This window comes from Salvelinus fontinalis, chromosome 30 (assembly GCF_029448725.1).
Source record: "Salvelinus fontinalis isolate EN_2023a chromosome 30, ASM2944872v1, whole genome shotgun sequence".
In the NCBI taxonomy this organism is placed as follows: Eukaryota; Metazoa; Chordata; class Actinopteri; order Salmoniformes; family Salmonidae; genus Salvelinus; species Salvelinus fontinalis.
This window is the reverse complement of record NC_074694.1, coordinates 23,938,452-23,961,778: the sequence shown is the minus strand read 5'-3', so window position 1 is coordinate 23,961,778 and position 23,327 is coordinate 23,938,452. Positions and strand designations below refer to the sequence as shown.

General features: G+C 43.5%; 1 protein-coding gene across 4 annotated transcripts in view; it reads right to left on the bottom strand.

Moving 5' to 3' along the window:
* The window catches only part of tanc2b (tetratricopeptide repeat, ankyrin repeat and coiled-coil containing 2b), a 252,008-nt gene that overhangs the window by 172,017 nt on the left and 56,664 nt on the right, over positions 1-23,327 (bottom strand). The window lies entirely within an intron of this gene.

The window sequence follows — 23,327 nt, the reverse complement described above, 5'->3', positions numbered from 1 at the left end:
AATTGCATCATTCTGGCAACAATGGCTGACACTTAAATGACGTGTCATAGAATTCTGTGGCACCCTGCAAGCTGTGCTGCAGTACGCCTCAACTGTATAGTATGCAGGCAGATAGCTCACACTGAGGATATACTGCTGCAGCAGGAGGACAGTAGATCAGCAATATACAGAATAGCTGGTGATAAGATCAAACTCTCTCTCTCCATGCTCCCATAGCTCTCTCCATTCCTCTCATCTATCTAGCTCTCCCCCCTCATCTCTCCATCCCTCTCCCCAGGTATCACCATCCCTCTCTCCCACCCTGTGTCTCTCTCCACCCACACATCTCCCACTCCATCCCTAATCTAGCTTTCCATCCCTGCCTCAACATTGTCTTCCTCTCCATCCCTCCTCTCCTCCCTCATCTCCCTCTCTGTACACTGAGCTGAGCCCTGGGTACACAGTAGAATGAGTGAGAGGGTAGATGTTCTCTGTTCAACCCAAGATGACTCAGCAGCTTACAGCCTCATAGACAGGCTCTGAGTAGAGAGAGAGAGAGAGAGAGAGAGAGAGACAGAGACAGAACTTCTGTGAGTGTAATGTTTACTGTAAGTTTTTGTTTAGTTCACTTTTGTTTATTATATACTTCACTTGCTTTGGCAATTTTAATTAACATAGGTTTCCCATGCCAATAAAGCCCTTGAATTGAATGAGACAGTGAGGAGGGAGTGAAAGCACCGAGTGAGGGGGACAGAGGGAGAGAGATACAAAGAGAGAGCGAGAGCGAGAGAGATACAAAGAGAGAGCGAGAGAGAGCGAGAGCGAGAGCGAGAGCGAGAGAGAGAGAGAGAGCGAGAGCGAGAGCGAGAACTGAACCACCTCTCTGGATCCATACAAAAACATAATCAAAGGAGAGGAACATGAAAAGCTCTCAACTACCCCACTTAATTCTGCCTCTCCTAAACCCTCTAGGCACTGGGGCCTACCTCTACCTCCAGGAACATTCTGGTAAAGAGCACCTAAACACCACTTATATTGCATGGCACAATTTAAGAAGATACTTCTTGTCACGTTCCTGACCGGTTTTCTATTATTTTGTATGTGTTTGACGGTCAGGGCGTGAGTTTGGGTGGGCAGTCTATGTTATGTGTTTCTATGTTGGTAAAGGGTGACCTGATATGGTTCTCAATTAGAGGCAGGTGGTTCTCATTTCCTCTGATTGAGAGCCATATTAAGGTAGGTGTTTACACATTGATTGTTGTGGGTGGTTGTCTCCTGTGTCTGTGTTTGTCACGCCACAAGGGACTGTCTCGGTTTGTTTGTACGTTCGTTCTTTTGTGTAGTCTGTTTTTCCTGTTCGTGCGTTCTTCGTTACATGTAAGTTCTTACGTTCAGGTCAGTCTACATTAGTTTTGTTATTTTGTTTAGTATCAAGTATAGTTCGTTTTTTGTCTTGTTCAATAAATTCATTATGTCCTATAACTACCACGCTGCACATTGGTCTTCTGATCCCTCTCTCCTCTCCTCGTCCGAGGAGGAGGAAGAGCTAGAGAATCGTTACACTTCTGAAGAAAGTAGTGATGTCAGGGTTTGGGACTCCTCTGTGGCTTTGGTTTTCTAGGAAAGTATTTGGTTTTCGAGTAAAGTAAGCTGTCCTTTTTGCTGTATCATTGTACCATTTCTCATGTTATCCAACATCTAGTCTGTTTCCCAAAGAGTAGCCTATTGCTTATGGGTCATGGTCATGAGTGGAACACTATGTAGGAATTAGGATGCCATTTGAGAGGCCTCCCTAGAGCAACTGTGACTGAGTGCTGTACCTTCTAACAGTCAATAACAGTACATGTAAATGCCCTAGCAAGAAACACATACCAGCTCAGACCAAGGCCAGTGCTAGTGAAACCTTCACAATGGTATAACCACAATGGTTTATCTTGGTATAGAGTTAACAGTGTAGAGCGCTAGTGATTTTTTTCTCAAATAAATGCCCTATGCACATGTATACCCCACTCATCTTTTCTAACTATGAATATTCTTCTAATCCTCAAATTTTCAAATAGTTCTCTTCCAAAATAAGACAAGATATACTGTACTTTATTTTCCATTTTCATTGCAGATCACTGACATCCGTCTACATGTAATCCAGTATTTTCTAACGATTCATATTCCTAAACCCCCACCTTATTTAGCATGTACAGTCTAACCCAGACATCACGTCTCGGCTGGTGTGTAGCCTAAATAAATTATTAGGTTTGGTCTGACTGAAACGGACTCTGTGACGACTAGAGGTTGACAACTGATGATAAAATGTTACCATTAGGATGTGATATTCAGATGTGATCAGTTCGTAAGTTATTGTGATGGTATCTTGTATATATTGAGGTATATTTGAGGTCATTTCGGTGTGATGTTTCTTTGGTTGGATATTTGGGTTTTGTGATTTGATTTGTGAGATGACTGATGATAGCCTGACTGAACTCTGTTAGTGATTCACCAGAGCTGACTGATCTCTCCCATCAATCATTCAGTAAAATAATGCTCGCTAAACATTCAAACAGCAGTGCAGACATAACCTCAGTGGGAGAGTTAACTTGTTAAGAAGCTGTATTAAAGTGGACTGGCGAGACCACCGCTGCCTCACTGTATAGCCTTCCAGGCTGATAAGGCCAATTCATTAAATATACCTTTTTAAAGTTGAATTATGTTCTCCCCAAGAAAACTTCAAGCTACTTTAATGGCCTCATCATACCTGACTGTGTGTTTAGATGTAGTGTTCTCGCTCTTCTCTCTAAATCACCCACAGCTAGACTAGACTCAGTGACATTTCTGCTATAAAAACAACTAATTTAAAACCAACACTCCTCTTTAATCACCACAGTCATTAGAACTGCTGGTGTCTGATACACCAGCCACGACAATAACATTAAACATCCTGTTAGGTTGAAGCAAAGAGATATGGTTAAAGAGCATATTCAGATGAAACCAGATAATATTCCTGGGTGTGCTTGTGCAAAATATTTTCGACGATATACAGTGCCTTCAGAAAGTATTGATACCCCTTGACTTATTCCACATTTTGTTGTGTTACAGCCTGAATTCAAAGTTGATTAAATGTTTTTTTTACCCATCTACACACAATGGCCCATAATGACAAAGTGAAAACATGTTTTTAGAAGTGTTAGCAAATATATTGAAAATGGAATACAGAAATCTAATGTACAATAGTATTCACACCCCTGAGTGTTAGAATCATCTTTGTCAGCAATTACAGCTGTGAATCTTTCTGGGTAAGTCTCTAAAATCCTTCAGGCTCTGTCAAGTTGGTTGTTGATCATTGCTTGACAGCCATTTTCACGTCTTGCCATAGATTTTTAAGCTGATTTAATGTAACTAGGGCCTCAGGAACATTCAATGTAGTCTTGGTAAGCAACTCCAGCGTATATTTGGCCTTGTGTTTTAAGTTATTATCTTGCCGAAAGGTGAATTTGTCTCCGTGTCGGTTGGAAAGCAGACTGAACCAGGTTTTCCTCTAGGATTTTGCCTGTGCTTAGCTCTATTCCGTTTCTTTTTATCCTAAAAAACTCCCTACTGTTGTCCTTGCCGAGAACAAGCATACCCATAACATGATGCAGCCACCACCATGTTTGAAAATATGAAGAGTGATACTCCGTGACGTGTTGTGTTGGCCCCAAACAAAACTCTTTGTATTCAGGACATAACATTTTAATTTAGTGCCTTATTACAAACAGGATACATATTTTGGAATATTTTTTTATTCTGTATCGGTTTCCTTCCTCTCCAGCAACTGAGTTAGAAAGGACACCTGTATCTTTGTAGTGACTGGGTGTATTGATTAACCATCCAAAGTGTAATTAATAACTTCACCATGCTCAAAGGGATATTCAATGTCTGCTTTTTTCTACCTACCAATAGGTGCCCTTTTTTCCTAAGCATTAGAAAAAAGGTATGTGTGGTTGATTCGGTGTTTGAAATTAACTGCTCGACAGACGGACCTTACAGATTAGTGTACAGTATGTGTGGGGTACAGAGATGAGAACGTCATTCAAAAATAATGTTAAACACTTTAATTGCACACAGAGAGAGTACATGCAACTATTAGGTAACTTGTTAAGCACATTTTTACACCTGAACTTATTTAGGCTTGCCTTAAATTAAATCAAATCAAATGTTATTAGTCACATGCGCCGAATACAACAGGTTTAGACCTTACAGTGAAATCCTTACTTACAAGCCCCTAACCAACAATGCAGTTGAAAAAATACGAAAAAGAATAAGAAATAAAAGTAGCAAGTAATTAAAGAGCAGCAGTAAAATAACAATAGCAAGACTATATATAGGGGGTACAAGTACAGAGTCAATGTGCGGGGGCACCGGTTAGTCAAGGTAATTTACATAATATGTACATGTACACTACTGTTCAAAAGTTTAGGGTCACTTAGAAATATCCTTGTTTTCCGTGAAAACATAAATGAAATGAGATGCAAAATTAATAGGAAATATAGTCAAGACGTTGACAAGGTTCTAAATTATGATTTTTAATTGAAATAATATTTGCGTCCTTCAAACTTTGCTTTCGTCAAAGAATCCTCCTTTTGCAGCAATTACAGCCTTGCAGACCTTGGCATTCTAGTTGTCAATTTGTAGAGGTAATCTGAAGAGATTTCACCCCATGCTTCTTGAAGCACCTCCCACAAGTTGGATTGGCTTAATGGGCACATCTTACGTACCATACGGTCAAGCTGCTCCCACAACAGCTCAATAGGGTTAAGATCCGGTGACTGTGCTGGCCACTCCATTATAGACAGAATACCAGCAGACTGCTTCTTCCCTAAATAGTTATTGGATAGTTTGAAGCTGTACATTGGGTCATTGTCCTGTTGTAGGAGGAAATTGGCTCCAATTAAGCGCCGTCCACAGGGTTTTTATTTTATATAACCTTTATTTAGCTAGGCAAGTCAGTTAAGAACAAATTCTTATTTACAATGACAGCCTACCCCAGGCTATGGCATGGCGTTGCAAAATGGAGTGATAGCCTTCCTTCTTCAAGATCCCTTTTAGCCTGTACAAATCTCCCACTTTACCAGCACCAATCTAACTCTGTCCAGTGTCTGTGTTCTTTTGCCCATCTTAATCTTTACTTATTATTGGCCAATCTGTGATACGGCATTTTTCCCCCCAACTCTGCCTAGAAGGCCAGCATCCCAGAGTCACCTCTTCACTGTTGACGTTGAATTGTATAACTTCGGTCAAACATTTCGAGTAGCCTTCCACAAGCTTCCCACAATAAGTTGGGTGAATTTTGGCACATTCCTCCTGACAGAGCTGGTGTAACTGAGTCAGCTTTGTAGGCCTCCTTGCTCGTACACGCTTTTTCAGTTCTGCCCACAAATGTTCTATAGGATTGAGGTCAGGGCTTTGTGATGGCCACTCCAATACTTTGACTTTGTTGTCCTTAAGCCATTTTGCCACAACTTTGGAAGTATGCTTGGGGTCAATGTCCATTTGGAAGACCCATTTGCAACCAAGCTTTAACTTCCTGACTGATGTCTTGAGATGTTGCTTCAATATATCCACATAATTTTCCTACCTCATGATGCCATCTATTTTGTGAAGTGCACCAGTCCCTCCTGCAGCAAAGCACCCCCACAACATGATGCTGCCACCCCCGTGCTTCACGGTTGGGATGGTGTTCTTCGGCTTGCAAGTATCCCCCTTTTTCCTCCAAACATAATGATGGTCATTATGGCCAAAAAGTTCTATTTTTGTTTCATCAGACCAGAGGACATTTCTCCAAAAAGAACGATCTTTGTCCCCATGTGCAGTTTCAAACCGTAGTCTGTCTTTTTTATGGCGGTTTTGGAGCAGTGGCTTCTTCCTTCCTGAGCGGCCTCCAGGTTATGTCGATATAGGACTCGTTTCACTGTAGATATCAATAATTTTGTACCCGTTTCCTCCAGCATCTTCACAAGGTCCTTTGCTGCTGTTCTGGGACTGATTTGCACTTTTCACACCAAAGCACGTTAATCTCTAGGAGACAGCATGTGTCTCCTTCCTGAGTGGTATGACGGCTGCGTGGTCCCATGGTGTTTATACTTGCGTACTATTGTTTGTACAGATGAACGTGGTACTTGTTAGGTGTTTGGAAATTGCTCCCAAGGACGACCAGACTTGTGGAGGTCTACAATTTTTGTTGCCTGATTTCTTTTGATTTTCCCATGATGTCAAGCAAAGAGGCACTGAGATTGAAGGTAGGCCTTGAAATACATCCACAGGTACACCTTCAATTGACTCAAATTATGTCAATTAGCCTATCAGAAGCTTCTAAAGCCATGACATAATTTTCTGGAATTGTCCACGCTGTTTAAAGGCACAGTCAACTTAGTGTATGTAAACTTCTGACCCACTGGAATTGTGATACAGTGAACTATAAGTGGAATAATCTGTCTGTAAACAATTGTTGGAAAAATTACTTGTGTCATGCATAAAGTAGATGTCCTAACTGCCTTGCCAAAACTATAGATTGTTAACAAGAAATTTGTGGAGTGGTTGAAAAATGTGTTTTAATGACTCCAACCTAAGTCTATGTAAACTTTCGACTTCAACTGTATATATATATATATTTTTTTTAATCAGCCGTTTCCAGCTACAATAGTCATTTACAACATTAACAATGTCTACACTGTATTTCTGATCAATTTTATGTTATTTTAATGGACAAAAAATGTGCTTTTCTTTCAAAAACATGGACATTTCTAAGTGACCCCAGACTTTTGAACAGTAGTGTAGGTAGAGTTATTAAAGTGACTATGCATAGATAATAGAGGGTAGCAGCGGCATAAAAGGAGGGGCAATGCAAATACTCTGGGTTGCCATTTGATTAGATTTTGCTTTGATGTTTTGGGGGTAGAAGCTGTTTAGAAGCCTCTTGGACCTAGACTTGGCACTCTGGTACCACTTGCCATGCAGTAGCAGAGAGAACAGTCTATGACTAGGGTGGCTGGAGTCTTTGACAATTTTTTGGGCCTTCCTCTGACACCGCCTGGTGTAGAGGTCCTGGATGGCAGGAAGCTTGGCCCCAGTGATGTACTGGGCCGTACGCACTACCCTCTGTAGTGCCTTGCGGTCAGAGGCCGAGCAGTTGCCATACCAGGCAGTGATGCAACCAGTCAGGATGCACTCGATGGTGCAGCTGTAGAACCTTTTGAGGATCTGAGGACCCATGCCAAATTTTTCAATCTCTTGAGGGGGAATAGGTTACCTCGTCATTGTCGGTGATCAGGTGATCACTGTTGAGCTTTGATGCCACTATGGTGTTGAATGCTGAGCTGTAGTCAATGAATATCATTCTCACATAGGTGTTCCTTTTGTCCAGGTGGGAAAGGGCAGTGTGTAGTGCAATAGAGATCTATGGATCTGTTAGGGTTTCATGCAAATTGGAGTGGGTCTAGGGTTTCTGGGATAATGGTGTTGATGTGAGCCATGAGCAGCCATTCAAAGCACTTCATGGCTACAACCGTGAGTGCTACAGGTCGGTAGTCATTTAGGCAGGTTACCTTAGTGTACCTTGGAGTTATTAATTAAGGGTTTGAATACTTATTGACTCAAGACATTTCAGCTTTTCCTTTTTAATTAATTAGTAAACATTTCTGAAAACATAATTCCAATTTGACATTATGGAGTATTGTGTGTAGGCCAGTGACAAAATCTCAAGTTGTAAAACAACAAAATGTGGAAAAAGTCAAGGGGGTGTGAAAACTTTCTGAAGACTCTGTATCGTATTGACAATATCACAATATTATTTTTGCGTTAGTTTGCTGTACCTGCACCAAAATGCCAGTATTTTTCTTTCATAGCTTGTTCTCCATCTTCTTTTTAAATAGGGAGCCAATTCGTTTTCAGCAGTTTTAATTCCATGAACGATCAAAACTAATTTTCTCATGGCTCTCTCTTGTCTCTCTGCAGCAAACATATGGTAAGCAATATCTTTGGAACATTGATTCGCAATAAAATCACAGTATCGATAGGCAATACATATAAATCGTGAGAATCACGATACATGTCGTATCAGCACCAAAGTTGTGATAATATTGTATCTTGAGGTCCCTGGCAATTCCCAGCACAGAACTGTAAATACTGTGGATACGGTACTACTGTACCATATACTGTACTACTGTAGGTCACAGGTCAGATCCATTGACATGCAGCACATCTGAGGTGTAGACAACTACCTTCAGGGAAATGGCTGACTGTGTCGAGTTCTAACTGCATAAAAAATGCCAGTTATCCTGTGAAGCCTGCACTACAACCACATTTAAAATATAGCTAGTCTAAAACCACCTGCTGGAACTCAGAGGACATTCCACTGTCTTGCTGGCAAGATCTGATAGATATCGGGAAATTTACAGAAATCTCAACTCTCACTTATTCTCATAAATCAATATGCATAGAAATGAAGAACCACAGGGCAACGTCTTCACCCACTGACAAGGGAAACAGAGAATGTGGAAAGATGCTGTGTCTGACTGTTTCTGAGAGGGAGAATTGATGGCTCAAATCCAAACTGTACCACAAGATCCATAGCCAGAGCTCTGGATAAAAGCGGTAGGCTATTAATGGGCATGCAAATACACACACACACACACACACACACACACAAACACACACACACTCACACTGAATGCAGTGTGATCTGCTGTATGCAGCATCTGAGAGTGATGTATGTACACATCTCTGATTCCCACACAGTGACCCTGTGTACTGGCCCTGAGTGATGCTGTGCGTAAGCGGATCCAGGATGACTCCAGCTCCTCCACAGGCTTGCTCATAACGCTCCTCCTCCGGTGGGTTAGAAACCACTTCAATGCACCTTATATGGCCATGTCTCAAATGGCACCCTATTCCCCATATAGTGCACTACTTTTGACCAGAACCATATGGGCCCTGGTCAAAAATAATGCAATATATAGGGAATAGAGTGCCATTTGGGAGACAAGATGTACCTCAGCATGACGAGGCACTTTAATCCCCTCTGCTCTTCTCTCAAAGCTAACCCTAACCCTAACCATGGTTTGATCAGGAGGAGCCACACAAGGCCCAGATCAAGCAACTAAATATTAACTTCTGAAGAAACGAATGCTAGTGTAAATACTAAACATACCTTCAAGAGTAAAGGTAAGGCATTCTTAACAGAAGCAAACGATTCATACTGCTCTTTAGCATTGACGTGAATACACCTCACCTACCCTTTCTGCTAATGACCTAGAACATACAAACAATCCAGTACAGACGTTTGATTCTGCAGTCTGCCTGTGTGTAGAGCTGTGCCTAAGACACCACCATGAGCCTCCATTCATTTAATCAGTCCGGAGATGGCAGAGGCTATCGGTGTAGGCCAACCAATGGCATTTATCTGAAGCCAAATTAAAACCCTACCTACATATGTGAGGAACACACACACACACACACACACAATTATAGAATTACACAAGTGAGGTCACAGCTTCCCGTGAGAGAGTTCACTTAACACCGATGTAACGCTGGTTGGGGAAATAAATGTATAGCTGCATCTGAAATGGCACCCTTTTCCCTATATAGTGCACTATTTTTGACCAGGGCCCATAGGACCAGAAGTAAACTCTTCTGTTTGACCACGACCTCTGCTGCAGCTAATGACATTAAACTTCTATTTAATTGATTCATACAGGTCATGAACAGTGAAAATAATGTTTTTCATTAAATTTCATATGGTGTATGATGGCCAAAGTGTGAAAAATGACTGTTGCTTCGACATTGATAAAGTTTGATCATAAAGTTACTGGTCCACTCTCCATGTCAAACACTTGGATTCAGGAGGCGGGATTATTAAGGTGATACGGTGACATCACCCTCACTCTCATTTTAATACTCCAATGGTAAAATGATATTCTCTTACCTAATTTAAATATGTACCGCCTTGTAATCAACATCTGAGAAGGTGTGACTATATAGCTAGATAGCTACTCTACTGGTGCCACAAATATGACTGTAGGGTGTCGGCAAATATTATTAAAAGTTTACACTATTCATCTGTGGAAAATATACTTATATGTTTCCCCTTTCATATGTGTCTGGTGTTAGTTAGTTATTGGATAGATAGGTCTTCAGCCAGCAGTTGTCATGTCAACACATCTGTCAGTGCTGCTGTGAACCACATCACAAGAGACATGCCAAACGGGAGAGGTATAAAAATAATTGTTGCAATGTCCATGTTGTTTGAATTGTTTTGTATATCACCAAATTTGCTTAAGATGATTTTACTGCAACACTTCTCACTGCCTCCAAGTATTTTGACATATGCGTTTCAAAGAGCTGTCAGTCAAGGCGAGCCCACTCAGCCTGTCTTTTCAAACTTCCCGGTAGTTAGCCATGAGAGAAAAACTATTTTTTTCTAAAATGGTGAGCATGTATATCCCCAAAAATATTATGGGTGATATTTGAGTCACTCAAAAGGCTATTTTACACAGAAATCAGAATGACTATTTGGGACCTTTAATTAATTGATTGGATTTATATAGGGCTTCCAACTGCTCAAAGTGCTTACATAGTAAAGGGGAAAGTCACCCCATCCCCCACCAAATACTATTGGGGATTTGAGGTTGAGATTGAGGTTTTCCTACTGTAGGATTAGGAGTTACCCCGCGTCAGAGGAAGACCGAGAGAATAATTCACCACACATCATCCATTCAACAATTACTAAAGTCCTGAACTATCCTAAAACACTTTGTACATCAGAGCCAAAGACGGCCATTGTCCAAGCTGACTTTGAGGAGCAGTAATATTCTGGGGTAATCAGCTTTATGATAATACTTTGGGTTTGTATGAGAAACAACACGGATATCCAATTCTAATAATTTAAGAAACAGTAAAAGCAGAGAAGAGAAAACATTGTTTCATCAAGTGTTGTTTGTCCTGAGCCAGCAGCCTATTCATTTCAGGCGAGTAGTCATCCACAATGCATCAACTCTTCATTTGTTCTCTCCTGACACGGTACGTACTGTGTGAGCCGGTTTGTGTACGGTGTGAGGGTGAGAGGGCTGCTCGGAGGGAACATAGAGTTCGCTCATTAAGAAGGGAACATTCTGCTGCAGAGACACATCTACTGTCGCGAACAGTCTGGAATAAGAAGAAAAATAACTCGTATACAGTCAAGGTGAGATTAACCTGGTCCACCAGCCGTCTCTGTCCAACTATCTACACGAGGAAGCAAGTGAACCTGGGGACGAGGTTAAGAGCCAGAACCATAAATTGGGAATATGTACTTTATGGCTCTAAGTCAGTCTGGTCAGGGCCTTAGCCTAAAATCCAAACGTATTATAGTTCAGTTTCTTCACTGTGGAATGAAACAATGATATTCGGTTTAGATTCCAGGCTCGTCTAGCTGGTTTCTGGTCTGTGCCTGTGTGTGTCTCTATGTGTTAGACAGGGATAACGCACAAAGTGGACTCAAGCTTAGGGACGGCCAGCCAGGGGAGCAAGGGAACATAAATCATACTGATATCAATAAGGGGAGGTGTCTTCCCAAACCCAGGATGAGTCCCAAATGGCACTATTTACTATTTAGTCATTCGGGACCCATCCCGGGCTCAGATCCAGGACGACAAGGTGCGCTATACGAGAGGAGCAATGCTGAAACTACTTATAGCGTCACCACCAACAGTAACAATGTTTCACGACCGCCTGCCTTCCCTGCTGCTACTACTGTATATTGATTATTAAACTATGAACACCGCTCCAAAGACCATCCATCGCAGGGAACATGATGATATCTGTTTTGCCCCATCCTACAACAGCATGTAGGCTATGGTGAGGTAGATGTACTTTTTATTTTTTTTATTATTTAGGTAGCAGCTTTCCAACACTGCTGATACATAAGTATATTAAAGTGATTGTATTTAAAACTCGGTGTTTTCATGATAAATGTCGCTGCACATCACTGTACTGTGATATTGCCAATAACCAGATAAAACCAATTAGCATTCTGCTCTGATTTAATACTCACATGTGAAAAACATACCCTTAGACCTGGTCCAGAGGGCTGGGTCAAATACCAAAGTTAAACATCAGTTTAACATCTTGTGTTGGCTTAGCACATTTGAGTCTTCAAAAGGTGGTGGTGCTAAGGTCCAGTACAGCAACGGATATCCCGCGTGCTGGCTACATAACATAAAGTCCATTCATCCAAACTCCCTAACATTGTCCCTACCAGTATAGGGAGTTGGGTGCCATTTGGGACGCAACCTTCATATCCACCACAACATCAGCCCACGCAGCTGTAGCTGTACCTCAGTGAATTCTCCTCATCTTTAGCTGTGTCATCCCCCTGTAAGGATGTAGGGAAACAGAACAGTACTCATACAGCAGCCAAGCCAATAGGCATGCAGTTTCACTACCAAAACCTCTCTCAGTTTAAAACTACTCCGGCCCCCCCTCCTTCCATCCCTATTTATCAGTGTTATTCAAAGGAACCTACTGAAACAACATGTCAGCCTTTATCAGACGGGAAACAGAGGCAGATGAAAAGAAACATCATGTATTGCCTTTACTTGTCTTGTTTGATTTAGAGGGGACGTCTGGGAAAGCACTATAATAACGTGATGAAATACTGTGCTCTGCAGAGCAATGGAGGCAGGTGTACAACATTCCCCTGGCTAGACGGAAAGGAAATAAGTCATCTCCATACAGGCGGACCTATTTATCCTCAGAGTTGGATACATACAGGGTACAAAAGTTCCCAGGCTGCTTTCACTCCCATTTCTCAGTATCCCGTCATAACAGTAGACTTGAAATGAATGACCACTAGGAGTAAAAAACAGGAGTGTCTGTTGTTGATTAACAAAAGGGAGTTTTGCTAGGAAATCAAAATGACAGCAGTAACAGAGTAGCCCTGATTTTAATTCATTTTGAATGTGCTGCATTAGTGCCCCCTTCCTCTTTGTTTGGCTGTTGCTGTGAATTATAATAGCAGGCAGCCAGAGACTGTCTGTGGGGATGAGTAGAGACAGAGAGACTATTGTTGGCTTCACACCAAACCCTGCCGGGGAGGAGAGCGAAAGAGAGGAGGATGGAAGCTAGGAGAGGAGGGGGCTGAGCACTATTGCAGGGGAAATAAACATAGCTATATGGAGCTGAAGGATGGGACTAAAAACAAACAAAAGATTATTATAAAACTATTGTAAAATAATTGTAAAATGTATATAGTATGTATGAGCTGCAAGTTGAAGCCTAAGAGTTGTTGTCCATTAGTTTACTCCAATTAGGGCAGGATGGTAGGGTTAGGGGAAAATTAAAGGAATATATATATATTTACAAAAATATATATGGGGGTTTGAAAATGATGCAGACAATTACATTGATCGAAGCCACAATCTGCAATATTAAGAGGGTGGCGAGATACAGTGCCTTCAGAAGGTATTCAGATCCCATGACTTTTTCCATGTTTTGTTACATTACAGCCTTATTCTGAATTATTTTTATTTTTTTTACCCTCAATCTACACACAATACCCCATAATGACAAAGCGAAAACAGGTTAAGAAATTTTAGAACATTTATTTAAACAATCTCAACTTATTTACATAAGTATTCAGACCCTTTGCTATGGGACTCGAAATTGAGCACAGGTGCATCCTGTTTCCATTGATCACCCTTGAGATGTTTCGACAACTTGATTGGAGTCCACCTGTGGTAAATTCTATTGATTGGACATGATTTGGAAAGGCACAAACCTGTTTATATAAGGTCCCACAGTTGACAGTAAACGTCAGAGCAAAAACCAAGCCATGAGGTCGAGGGAATTGTCCGAAGAGCTCAGAGACAGGATTGAGACAGGATTGTGTCTAAAAACATTCTGCAGCATTGAAGGTCCCCAAGAACACAGTGGCCGCCATCATTCTAAAATTTAAGAAGTTTGGAACCACCAAGACTCTTCTAGAGCTGTCCGCCCGGCCAAACGGAGCAATGAGGGGTGAAGGGCCTTGGTCAGGGAGGTGACCAAGAACCCGATGGTCACTCTGACAGAGCTCCAGAGTTCCTCTGTGGAGATGGGAGAAACTTCCAGAAGGACAACCATCTCTGCAACACTCCACCAATCAAGCCTTTATGGTAGAGTGGCCAGACAGAAGCCCCTCCTCAGTAAAAGGCACGACAGCCCGCTTGGAGTTTGCCAAAAGGCACCTAAAGGACTCTCATACCATGAGAACCAAGATTGAACTGCCAAGCGTCACTTCTGGAGGAAACCTGACACCATCCCTACGGTGAAGCATGGCAGTGGCAACATCATGCTGTGGGGAAGTTTTTCAGCGGCAGGGACTGGGGAACTAGTCAGGATCGAGGGAAAGATGAACGGAGCAAAGTACAGAGAGATCCATGATAAAAAAACTGCTCCAGAGTGCTCAGGACCTTCGCTGAAGTCTAAGGGCCTTCGGGACAAGTCTCTGAATGTCCTTGAGAAGTCCAGCCAGAGCCCGGACTTGAACCCAATTGAACGTCTGTGGAGAAACCTGAAAATATGCTGTGCTGTGTCGTTCCCCATCCAACCTGACAGAGCTTGAGAGGATCTGCAGAGAAGAATGGGACAAACTCCCCAAATACAGGTGTGCCAAGCTTGTAGTGTCATTTAAATAAAATATATATTTAACCTTTATTTAACTAAGCAAGTCAGTTAAGAACAAATTCTTATTTACAATGACAGCCTAACGAACAGTGGGTTAATTAACTGCCTTGTTCAGGGGCAGAATGACAGATTTTTACATTGTCAGCTCTGAGATTCGATCCAGCAACCTTTACGGTTACTGTCCCAACGATCTAACCACTAGGCAACCTGCCACCCCAAGAAGACTCGAGGCTGTAATCGCTGCAGGTGCTAAAGGTGCTTTAACAAAGTACTGAGTAAAGAGTCCGAATAGTTATGTAAATGTGATATCATTTTATTTTATTTTATTAGCTACATTTACTAAAAACCTGTTTTTGCTTTGTCATAATGGGGTAGTGTGTGTAGATTGAGGGGGAACATTTTTTTTAAATCTGTCACGATCGTGTGGAGGATTGACGGACCAATACGCAGCTTTAGGAAAATAAGCCATCTCCTTTTTATTGATGAAGAAGGCAAACGAAACAAACACACTTACGAACTAAACAAAACAAGAAAACGATCGTGAAGCTAAACAACGATGTGCACACACTGGCTACAAACGTATCACATAGACAACTACTCACAACAAATGAAAGCCTATGGCTACCCTAAATAAGGCTCCCAATCAGAGACAACCGAAATCAGCTGTCTCTAATTGGGAACTCATTCAGGTAACCATAGACTCTCCTAGACAACTAAACATACATAGACAACGCTAGACACATGTACTCAACACAAACCCATATACTACACCCAACAACCCCTTTACCATAGAAACACCCAAAACCAACAAAACACAAACATTCCCCATGTCACACCCTGACCTAACTAAAATAATAAAGAAAACAAAGAATACTAAGGCCAGGGCGTGACATAACCCCCCCCTTAAGGTGCGAACTCCGGGCGCACCATTAACCAGTCTAGGGGAGGGTCTGGGTGGGCTTCCATCCACGGTGGCGGCTCCGGCTCTGGTCGTGGTCCCCACGTCACCACAGTCCCTAACCGCCTCCTTAGCTTCCTCCAAAAGACCCCCCTCCACATTAACCCCACTGCATTAAGGGGCAGTTCCGAACTAAGGGGCAGTACCAGGGTAAGGGGCAGTACCAGGGTAAGGGGCAGTACCAGGGTAAGGGGCAGTACCAGGGTCAGGGGCAGCTCCGAACTAAGGGGCAGTACCAGGGTAAGGGACAGCACCAGGATAAGGGGCAGCACCAGGATAAGGGGCAGCTCCGGACTGAGGAACGGCAGCTCCGGACTGAGGGACTGCAGCTCCGGACTGAGGGACGGCCCATGGCTGGCTGACGGATCTGGCTGCTCATGGCTAGCTGACGGATCTGGCTGCTCATGGCTAGCTGACGGATCTGGCTGCTCATGGCTAGCTGACGGATCTGGCTGCTCATGGCTGGCTGACGGATCTGGCTGCTCATGGCTGGCTGACGGATCTGGCTGCTCATGGCTGGCTGACGGATCTGGCTGCTCATGGCTGGCTGACGGATCTGGCTGCTCATGGCTGGCTGACGGATCTGGCTGCTCATGGCTGGCTGACGGATCTGGCTGCTCATGGCTGGCTGACGGATCTGACTGCTCATGGCTAGCTGACGGATCTGGCTGCTCATGGCTAGCTGACGGATCTGGCTGCTCATGGCTAGCTGACAGCTCTAGCAGATCCTGTCTGGTTGGCGGCTCTGGCAGATCCTGTCTGGTTGGCGGCTCTGGCAGATCCTGTCTGGTTGGCGGCTCTGGCAGATCCTGTCTGGTTGGCGGCTCTGGCAGATCCTGTCTGGTTGGCGGCTCTGGCAGATCCTGTCTGGTTGGCGGCTCTGGCAGATCCTGTCTGGCGGGCGGCTCTAGCGGCTCCTGTCTGGCGGGCGGCTCTAGCGGCTCCTGTCTGGCGGACGGCTCTGTAGGCTCTTGGCAGACGGGCGGCTTTGCAGGCTCATGGCAGACGGGCGGCTTTGCAGGCTCATGGCAGACGGATGGCTCAGACGGCGCTGGGGAGACGGATGGCTCAGATGGCGCTGGGGAGACGGATGGCTCAGATGGCGCTGGGGAGACGGATGGCTCAGATGGCGCTTGGCAGACGGGCAGTTCAGGCATCGCTGTGCAGACGGCAGACTCCTGCCGGCTGAGGCGCACTGTAGGCCTGGTGCGTGGTGCCGGGACTGGTGGCACCGGGCTGGGGACACGCATCTCAGGGCTAGTGCGGGGAGCAGCAACAGGACGCACAGGACTCTGGGGACACACAGGAGGCTTGGTGCGTGGTTTAGGCACTGGTGGTAAAGGGCTGGAGACACGCACCATATGGCTAGTGCGTGGAGGAGGCACTGGTGGTACTGGGTTGGGGCGGGGAGGTGGCGCCGGAAATACCGGACCGTGCAGGCGTACTGGCTCCCTTGAGCGCCGAGCCTGCCCAACCTTACCTGGTTGTATGCTCCCCGTCGCCTGACCAGTGCGGGGAGGTGGAATAACCCGCACCGGCCTATGTAGGCGAACCGGGGACACCATGCGTAAGGCTGGTGCCATGTACGCCGGCCCGAGGAGACGCACTGGTGACCAGATGCGTTGGGCCGGCTTCATGACATACGGCTCAACGCTCAGTCTAGCCCGGCCGATACGTGGAGCTGAAATGTACCGAACCGGGCTATGCACGCGTACAGGAGACACCGTGCGCTCTACTGCGTAACACGGTGTCTGCCCGTACTCTCGCTCTCCACGGTAAGTACAGGGAGTAGGCGCAGGTTTCCTACCTGACTTCGCCACACTCCCTTTAAGGCCCCCCCCAAGAAATTTTTGGGTTGTACTCACGGGCTTCCAGCCTTGTCTCCGTGCTGCCTCCTCATATCGCCTCCTCTCGGCTTTAGCTGCCTCCAGCTCTTCACGAGGAAGGCGATATTCTCCCGGTTGTGCCCACGGCCCCTTACCATCCAGTATCTCCTCCCATGTCCACGAATCCTGTGTAGGTGGGTCCTGTTGCCGCTTTCCATGCCGCTTGGTCCTGTATTGGTGAGTAGTTCTGTCACGATCGTGTGGAGGATTGACGGACCAATACGCAGCTTTAGGAAAATAAGCCATCTCCTTTTTATTGATGAAGAAGGCAAACGAAACAAACACACTTACGAACTAAACAAAACAAGAAAACGATCGTGAAGCTAAACAACGATGTGCACACACTGGCTACAAACGTATCACATAGACAACTACTCACAACAAATGAAAGCCTATGGCTACCCTAAATAAGGCTCCCAATCAGAGACAACCGAAATCAGCTGTCTCTAATTGGGAACTCATTCAGGTAACCATAGACTCTCCTAGACAACTAAACATACATAGACAACGCTAGACACATGTACTCAACACAAACCCATATACTACACCCAACAACCCATTTACCATAGAAACACCCAAAACCAACAAAACACAAACATTCCCCATGTCACACCCTGACCTAACTAAAATAATAAAGAAAACAAAGAATACTAAGGCCAGGGCGTGACAAAATCAAAGAAAAAGAATAAGGCTGTAATGTAACAAAATGTGAAAAAAGTCAAGGGGTCTGAATACTTTCCGAATGCACTGTATATAAATCTACAGTATATTTTGTATGCATTAATACAATGACAGTCAAACGGCCAAAACGGCCCACAGTGAAATGCAATTAGGTGGACAGAACACAGCTGACGACACAGACTGAAAGTCAAGCAGAACAGAGCCTGATGAAAAAGCATAGCAGGACTGAAATAAGAAACAGCTAGAATCAGCCACAGAATATAACTCATCGGACAACTACAGGAACTTCTCCCTCCCACTCCCTCCTCTCATCCCTCCATCTGAAATAAGATGTCACTGCTACACCTACTGGTCAATCTGAGGAGCTGTCTCCAACTAACCATCGCAACTGTTGAAATTAATAACACAATAATAATGATAAATCCCACATCCAATTCCCTAATCTAAATTATAGGCTGTTATCAAATGATTCAGATGTAGGAATGATGACACGGGCCATGTCAATCACCAGAACACAAAGAAATTATGTTTTGCATACAGACAGAGAGAGGCTGTGTCCCGAATGGAACCCTATTCCCTATATAGTGCCCTGGTAATAAACTATATAAGGAATAGGTTGCCATTTTGGACACATACTGAGACTCAGTTCGTATGCCCTGCAGTGGCCGTCCCTGTTCAAACAAATGGGCCGTGGCCGGGGGAAGGAGAATGGATCAGTGTTTGACAGGCAGTTTAAAGGTGTAAATAGAGTGCTGACACGGGGAGGGAAGGTCACGACGCACTGGGACATTAATGGCAGGTAATCAACCTTGGCAGGAGAGAGAGTAGCACATTTGCATTGAGATCGAGGCATTTAAAGTGTCAAGTCAATGAATCCGGCCTGGTCGAGCGTTCAAATTTAATTCCTACTGAATTAAATACTTGAGGATCCTGTAGTCTGGTCTCACTTTCCTTTATCCACTGCTCATTTGATTTTCATTGGGATTTTCTTTGGCTTCGTCCTCAAATGGCATCCTATTCCCTTTATAGTGCACTACTGTTGACCACGCCCCATAGGGAATAGAATGCCATTTGGGAAGCACACACACTGTTACTTTAGCTGGCGCTTTTGACTGACGTCAAGGGATCATCATTCACAGGCTTCATCCATCCAGGTTCATCAAAATACATAAAAAGAAGGAAGGCCAATAGCGAGGGAAAACTAATCCTTCTGTATGAGAGAGAGAAAGTAGAGGGAGTCTGACGGTAACTAAAAATTGACTTTTATTACAGCAGAAAAGAGTCACATTTTAAAGAAATCCTGGCTTGTCTTCCTTGCTTTGGGCTCAAATGCCACATGGGGGCTACATGGTGCCAGACTAAAGCAGTGAGGGCGCACACACACACACACACACACACACACATCTGCTGGTCACCAGCACCACACAACCAGCCTGTCAGAAGTGGGTCTGGCTGTGTGACACAGCTCTGCCTCAGATGATACCCTGCTGGCTTTAGTGTGCCAGTTGGAATGCACTGATATTGGCTCTATAAACCTTGGCTATACCAGTGCTGTCTGGCTCATTTTGTTTCAATATATGTAAAGTCAAACTTTGATTTGATCTTGGTTCAGTGTATTTGACCATGTTTCTCTCATAAAGCTCAAAGTGACTTTGTATGTCTGAGCTACAGATTGAAACAAATGTAGTGTAATGCCCCCTTTTGCCCAGGGCTGTCTACATACTACAAGCTTCTCTTTTACTGTAATCTTTATCAACAGACTGGGCAAAGAGTGTATACTCTTTAATCTCAATCTTTAGACAAGGACACAGGGTAACGTGGGGTGACTTGCCCCCCGGGGTGAATTCTGTAATTCTCACAAAAACCACTTTGTCAAAAATAAAAATTACAACACATTCCCTAGCTGCCACTACGCTTGCTCAAATACAAATGTTCTCTATCATCAAAATGTTTTAAGTCACTAACAAAAATAATAAGTTCATTTAATATACAGTGGGGCAAAAAAGTATTTAGTCAGCCACCAATTGTGCAAGTTCTCCCACTTAAAAAGATGAAAGAGGCCTGTAATTTTCATCATAGGTACACTTAAACTATGACAGACAAAATTAGGAAAAAAAATCCAGAAAATCACATTGTAGGATTTTTTATTAATTTATTTGCAAATTATGGTGGAAAATAAGTATTTGGTCAATAACAACTAAGGAGTGGCTCCGTAAGAAGCATCTCAAGGTCCTGGAGTGGCCTAGGCAGTCTCCAAACCTGAACCAAATAGAACATCTTTGGAGGGAGCTGAAAGTTCGTATTGCCCAGCGACAGCCCCGAAACCTGAAGGATCTGGAGAAGGTCTGTATGGAGGAGTGGGCCAAAATCACTGCTGCAGTGTGTGCAAACCTGGTCAAGAATTACAGGAAACGTATGATCTCTGTAATTGCAAACAAAGGTTTCTGTACCAAATATTAAGTTCTGCTTTTCTGATGTATCAAATACTTATGTCATGCAATAAAATGCAAATTAATTACTTAAAAATCATACAATGTGATTTTCTGGATTTTTGTTTTAGATTCCGTCTCTCACAGTTGAAGTGTACCTATGATAAAAAATGACAGACCTCTACATGCTTTGTAAGTAGGAAAACCTGCAAAATCGGCAGTGTATCAAATACTTGTTCTCCCCACTGTACGTACACATACAGTACATACCATTAGGGGAGCCTAAAGATAAAAATGTTTATAATAATAACTTAGAGATTGACATTTCAATCAGTTTTTATAAAGCAGTTACATTTAAGGTGAGTGTGTTGGGGGGGAACCCTCCCCCACCCCTCCAATGGGGCAACTGTACCCCCTGCAATCCAAATCAAGTCAATGATACCTAAATTAGCAGCTGCCACAGTACTTGGGAAAAACGCCCCTTTTCTAAAAACAACATTTCATGAAATAACAAAAAAAAAGTAAACCTTAGCCAGCTTATAGCTTGTTTGCTTAAGCATGATCATCATCCACATTTTTACCAAACACAGTTTCTTTGTGTCAGAAATTTGACATTGTTTTTAGGGGGGGGGGGGCGCTAGTTACCCCACGTTACCCTACTGGCTGCAACAACAGTACAGTGAGTGGAGACAAGCATCTGTGGCTTTGTGATGTCATTGTCTGGTGAAGGTGACAGAGATGCAGTATCCTTAATCATTTCCTGTTTCTATTCCACAGGGACTTCATCAGGTGTCACAATGACATTGTAGTCTATTAATGACATCGCCATAGCGCGCTAGTGATGTCAGTAAGCAGTAGGTTGCGTCCCAAATGGCACACTATTCCCTTTAAAGTGAACTTCTTTTGACCAGGGCCCATAGTGCACTATATAGGGAATAGGGTGCCATTTGAGACGCACCACTGGTCGCAAGAAGCATAATCACCACACAGGCCAAAGGGCTGAGGGCACAGGCCTATCAAATATAGAGGGGGTATGGATCTAAAAGCCGCAGGACGAGAATGGCCCGGATCAATAGGTATTCCAGTTGCACCAAATAGCATCAAGAGCATCCTGACCGGTTGCATCACCGCTACAGAGGGTAGTGCATCCGGCCCAGTACATCACTGGGGCCAAGCTACCTGCCATCCAGGACCTATATACTAGGTGGTGTCAGAGGAAGGCCCCAAAAATTGTCAAAGACTCCAGTCATCCAAGTCATAGACTGTTCTCTCTACTACCGGAAGGCAAGTGGTACCGGAGTGCCAAGTCTAGGTCCAAAGGGCTCCTTAACAGCTTCTACCAGACTATTTACATTGACCCCCCCTTCTTTGTTTTTACACTGCTGCTACTCGCTGTTTATTATCTACGCATAGTCACTTAACCCCTACCTACATGTACAAATTACCTCAACTAACCTGTACTCCCTCACATAGACTCAGTACCAGTACCAGTACCCCTTGTATATAGCCTCGTTATTGTTATTTTCTGTTACTTATTATTTACATTCGTTTATTTAATAAATATTTTCTTAACTCTATTTCTTGAACTGCATTGTTGGTTAAAGGCTTGTTAGTAAGCATTTCACGGTAAGGTCTACCTACACCTGTTGTATTCGGCGCATATGACAAATACAATTTGGTTTGATTTGATTAGTTTGATGTGTCAAAATAGCTCTGATAATAAAAGCAAACAAATCAGTTTGTGACAACAAGTTGCTGTGCCTCTTGGTACTGAACAAAGGACAAAAAACAGGTGCAATTGTTGAAGTGATTTGTTTACAATGGGTTCTTTGAATTTCTATTTCAGGCAACAGTCGTACCATACCAGGGAAAATAATAATGTATCCCAAATAAGTATGTGGATTGCAGCCTCAGAACAGCTCTGGGCTTGAATATGAAGGAGAGCTAGCAGTGCATAGGGAGAGGAAGGAAAGGAGAGATGAATCATGTCTCTCTGTTTGGGATGAATAACACATCCTTCAGACTTGTCTTGCAGTGCTACGTAGCCTAGGCTGCATCCCCCTATATGCCCTGGTCAAAAGTAGTGCACTATATAAGGAATAGGGTGCCATTTGGGACATAACCTATTCTACCTCTCCATCACTTTAACATTCACTAAGTACGATAGCTTCCCTGCTTTGTGAATCAGCAGGAACTATCACCTAGCTTCTCTTTCATCTGACAATTTGTAGTAGGGTGAAAGAGTAAGATAACTTCTTGTAGGGGCAGCGTCCCAAATAGCGGACTATGTAGGGAATAGTAGTACACTGTGTAGGGAATAGGGTGCCATTTGGGGGACAGAGTTTTGTGTCATGAGGTTCCCTTTAGCATGTAAATACATTAATCTTAAACAGTGAATAATGAGGTGGTGGAGAGAGAGAGTTACTGGGGAATAAAAGCTGGTTTTACTGTGTAATTAGTCTTGTTTGTGCCGCACAGAAAAATATTTATAACCAACTTCCCCCCAGCTTCATGATAAATGACTATGGGTCTTTTTATTTGTGTTTATTGAGACAAATTCCATACTTTAACATTGCAATACTCCTCTCTCCATTGCCACAACAACGTAAAAGGGACAATTATACATGGATCCACCTTGTAATACCTTTCTCTGTTTATTAACAGGGAAGGGTACAGCTAGGGCTGTGGCGGTCATGAAATTGTCAGCCGGAGACTGTCAAGCAA